We start from the raw sequence: 5,000 nt of genomic DNA, 5'->3' as shown, positions 1-5,000 counted from the left end.
CTCTCTCTCTCTCTCTCTCTCTCACAGCGACCAACTACAGTCGACCGACGAGTTGGTACATAATTCAGTGCTTAAGTCAGCAAAAAAACAATGGATTATAGAGAGGGTGCCCATATATATATATATATATATATATATATATATATATATATATATATATATATATATATATATGTGTGTGTGTGTGTGTGTGTGTGTGCGTGTGTTGTTTGTGTGTTGCTACAGCTCTCTCTCTCTCTCTCTCTCTCTCTCTCTCTCTCTCTCTCTCTCTCTCTCTCTCTCTCTCACGTGCGTACACCTGACTCCCTCATCCATTGTAGGCTCGCGAGGCCCTTTCATTAGTTGTGTGCGCGTCCTTTTGTTCCAGAGCTTCCAAAGAAGGCAGCTGGAATAGTCCAGCGCCTTCTCTTCTCTCCTTCCACTCATTTCTCCGTCTCCTTCCTTCCTGGCCCTGGGTAAATACTCTTCTCAAAACACTTCTTTTTATTCTTTTGATGCTTATTTGACTTTTGCGTGTTTTGCCTCTCTGCGTCTTACTTAACTACTGCTTTGTTTCTCTGTTTTTCGTCTGTTGTTCTGTTGCTGCTTTTGTGTATTCTTCAGTTTAAGCTCTTTTTTAATTTCCTTCTTTATCCAGTTTTTTGTTGTTTGCTGCTTTTCGTTTTAAACTGCTTCCAACTCTCCCTTTTATATCACCGCTGGTCCGTTTCATTTCATATATCTTTTGTTATTCTGTTGCTGCTTTTCGTCTTCGTGAGCAAATGCTGCATTTTTCTCGATATTGTTCATGTTTATCATCTTATTCTCGGGCTTTTACTGCTATTCCAAGTAATGCTGCTTTGACCATCTTTTTGATTTTCGTGTTTCTCATTTTCTTTCGTTTTTGTCGTCATTGCTTTTTAAGTGCTGCTGGGTTTTCACCTTCATCTCCATCCTGTCTGCTGCTTTGACATCTTGCTGCTTTTACCTAGCTGATTTTTCAACATCCATCTGTCTTATTGTGTGCTATGGCCATTTAGATTTTTACATCCTCCATTTTGGTTTTGCTTGCTGGTTTTAATACTCCTGCTTCATTCATCTTGCTGCTTTTACTCCTTTTGCTTTCTCTTGCCTGCTGCTTTTACTCCTTTTTGCTCTTGCCTGCTTCTTTTCCTTCTTCTCTTTCGTCTTGTTCGGTCTTGCGTGCTGCTTTTATGGTTCCTCATTCGTGTCTTCTTCACTGCTGCTATTACTCGCGTGTCGTCTCGCCTGTTGCTTAAACTTCTTCTTCGTCTGGTGTGATGCTTTATCCCACCTGCTTTTTAGCCTCCATTCTTTAATACCTGTGGAATATTTGTATATGCTGCTTTTGCTTCTATTTTTCAATCTTGCCCGCTGCTCTGTCCCTTATTTCTTTCTTGGAAATTGCTGCTTTTCTTTCATTTCTGAGATGCAAGAGATGTGTTTCCTTCTTTGTCTTTTTACCCTACCTTCTTTTCACTCATCTTCCTCCTCCTCCTCCTCCTCCTCCTCCTCCTCCTCCTCCTCCTCCTTTTTCTTCATCTGCCTCTTTTTCTACTCTTGGAAATCCTCTTCCTCCTCCCTCCTCCTCCTCCTCTTCTTCTTCTTCTTCTTCTTCTTCTTCTTCTTCTTCTTCTTCTTCCCTTGGACATCCTCCTCCTCCTCCTCCTCCTTTCTCCTTCTTCTTCTGCCTCTTCTTCCTCTCTTGGAAATCCTCCTCCTCCTCCTCCTCTTCTTCTTCTTCTTCTTCTTCTTCTTCTTCTTCCCTTCCTCCTCCTTCCTCTTCTCCTTCTTCTTCTGCCTCTTCTTCCTCTCTTGAAATCCTCCTCCTCCTCTTTCTTCTTCTTCTTCCCTTGGACATCCTCCTTCGGGCATGTCCCTTGAGGTTTCTTTCATTGTTGTTTTGAGTCTCTCCTGCTGGGGGTTGTTGGGGGGTAGGGGCTGCCAAGAACCAGATGCTTCCTTTTCCATCCTCTCTCACTGGTCGAAATAAAAAGGGCGCTTTGAATGTGGAGTGTGGGGAAGGGGGGGAGGGGGGAGAAGGCCTTGTTTTATTTAAAATGTTTAGATTTCACTCTCCTTTTGTGTAGGTTTTTACTGAAGAATGTTGATACAGTTTTTTTTTAAACCTTTTTTGTTTGTTTTTTAGAAAATTGTTTTTTTTGCAGAATTTTAGATATTTCATCATAATTAAATTTTGTTTTGTCTTGTTTTTTTCCTGATTTTTTTTTATTTACAGGTGATAAGATGTTCTTTCTATGTATTTGCTTGTTGTTCTCTGTTGTTAGGTGGTTTGTGTAAGCTTTCTTATTTTACAATGGTTTGTTATTCTTTCTTTCCGTCTTTCATTTTCTTAAACCACTCTCTGTAGCTGAATGAGAGGAATATGCAAATACATGGACAAATAATATATATGTGTGTGTATTTATTTTATGTATAGATATCTGATTTCTCCGTCGATTTAAATTAACAAGGATAATTTCGAACTGAGGTTTAGAATAATTTTAATTTTCGCGAGATAGTTTGCTTTAATAATATAATAAAAATAATAATAATAATAATAATAATAATGTAATAATAATAATAATAATAATAATAATAATAATAATAATAATAATAATAATAATAATAATGTAGTTATTATGTATTTTTATAAATGTTTATTTCAAGTTTCCTTGCGTTTTTTTCAATACGAGATATTATGCGCGCATGAAACCTCGTTAGGCATTTGCTTAGGTCTTCTAACAACGATAGTTTTTCGCTCCCTGGGATCGAACTCGGGTCTCCCATGCCGTGAGTTGAGAGCGCTGCCTCAGCGCTATGTAAACCTTTAACTCTTCAGAGTAGTTTCACCTCTGTGCGGTGAGGATTACCTCGTCGAGGCCACTGTGTATTTTTAATCATACGATAGTATATGTTTTAATTTAGAAGTGATCATTTGATTCTTTTACTCTCATCATCTCTCACTTCTCTTCATCTCAAACCCCAGGTGCGACCTGCGACAGTCTCCTAGCAACCATGTGCTTCATTTACTGAAACATGTACTTCACTTACTGAGCGTGTCAGGAAATGCACGCTATGCTCGATTGTAAGGAAACTTGTAAAGTAACGTGGGTTTTTACCACAAACACATGGGAGAGAGAGAGAGAGAGAGAGAGAGAGAGAGAGAGAGAGAGAGAGAGAGAGAGAGAGAGAGAGGGGCCGCTTCCGTTAATATTTAGAACGAATATATCGCCCCTAATGTCGTCACCCCCGCAATGCGGAAGAACCGAGATTATACTTCGTAAAGAAACTTATTTTTCTTTCCTTCCTTCTTTTTTTTTTCCTTCCTTCCTTCCTTCCTTCGTTTTTCTGTATCCTTCTTCCTTCATTCCGTCCTTCTTTCCTTATCGTTCTTCCTTCATTCCTTTGTTTTATTAGTTTTATATTTTTTTTCCTCCGAAAGAAACTTATTATTCTTACCTTCTTCATTTCTTTCTTTCTCTACCATTCTTCCCTCCTCCTTTTATTTATTTATTATTTTTTGGGGGTGTTTTCTTCGGGCCTGGGCTAGAAAAATCGAAAAATCGAACTTCATCGTAATCTTTCTCACGAGTGCGATATGATTGTATTGTGGGTTCATTGTTTTACTGTTGTTGCATTTAGTCTTCATTTTTATTATAAGAATAGCAATGCTGTTCCGCGTGGTGTAGCTATTACTGTTTTAGTAATCGTTATTATTGCTCATTTTCTTTATTATTATTATTATTGTTATTATTATTATTATTATTATTATTATTATTATTATTATTATTATTACCAGTATTTCACCATAGCTTTTAATTATGTTATAATATATCACAGCTTATTATTATTATTATTATTATTATTATTATTATTATTATTATTATTATTATTATTGCAGCCTTACTAAAACTATTTATAAGAAAATATTTTAGTTATTGTTTTAGCTAAGAAGTAAACAGACCTTCAACCATTTTTTTTTTTATCAAATATCGACGAAAGATGAAGTACATTCCAGCCACTCCATCCTGCCCCTAACAAAAATTCCCAGCCAACTTTCCCATACATTTTTGTAAACATCATCGCTCTGATGATAAACACGTAGAGAGAGAGAGAGAGAGAGAGAGAGAGAGAGAGAGAGAGAGAGAGAGAGAGAGTTTCATTTTATAAGCTTGGAAGATATATATTGTCAGGGTATGCGTATTAGAAACCGCGGCCATTGCCACTAATACTTATGTTTTTAATTCAACTATTATACTATTGCCATTAATATTATAACTATCATAACTATCACTACTGATAATTATAATACTGCTGCTACCTCAGCGTAAGCATTTTTTATATTATTACATATTTTGCTTCTTTGTTATATAATTCTCTCTCTCTCTCTCTCTCTCTCTCTCTCTCTCTCTCTCTCTCTCTCTCTCTCTCTCTCATCTACTTCCGTATCTCCGTCGCCTTACCTATTTTAGTTGATCCCTCTCCCATATTCTTCCGCATGTCACCCCCCCCAACTCTCTTTATTGCATATTCTTTACTGTTCCTAGTACCTCCTCTTCCTCTCCTTATTCTTACCTATCTTTCTTCTCTTTTTTTTTTGCCTATCTATCTCCCTATTCCTCTTTGCTTATTCCTGTCCATTCCGCTCCTACATTTTGCCCACACCTCTCCTTTTATCTTTCTCTCAACTTCTCCCTTTCTTTATCTTTCTCTACCCTTCCTCCCTTTTATCTGTCCCACTTCCTTCTTCATCCGTTTCTCTCCTCCTCCTTTTTGTTTGTCCTTCCTTATTTATCTCGCTCTACCCTTCCTCCCTTCTTTTATCTATCCCTCCTCTCCTCCCCTTTTGTTTATCCCACTCCCTTCTTTATCCCTCTCTATCCTCCCTCCATTCTTTTATCTATCCTTCCCTCTTCTTCTTCTTCCTTCTCCTCTCCCCCTTCCTCCCCCTCCCATCTTCTCAGCGGAACAGGCCAGTTAAGGCTATTTGTCAACAT

At 37.7% G+C, this 5,000-nt stretch overlaps 1 protein-coding gene across 1 annotated transcript in view; it reads left to right on the top strand.

The window, feature by feature from the left end:
• The window catches only part of LOC136854991 (rap1 GTPase-activating protein 1-like), a 493,378-nt gene that overhangs the window by 174,587 nt on the left and 313,791 nt on the right, over positions 1 to 5,000 (top strand). The gene's annotated exons all lie outside the window — the stretch shown is intronic.

Source organism: Macrobrachium rosenbergii, chromosome 30 (assembly GCF_040412425.1).
Source record: "Macrobrachium rosenbergii isolate ZJJX-2024 chromosome 30, ASM4041242v1, whole genome shotgun sequence".
Classification (NCBI taxonomy): Eukaryota; Metazoa; Arthropoda; class Malacostraca; order Decapoda; family Palaemonidae; genus Macrobrachium; species Macrobrachium rosenbergii.
Note: the sequence above shows the minus strand (reverse complement) of the source record. Positions and strands in the feature narration are given on the sequence as shown.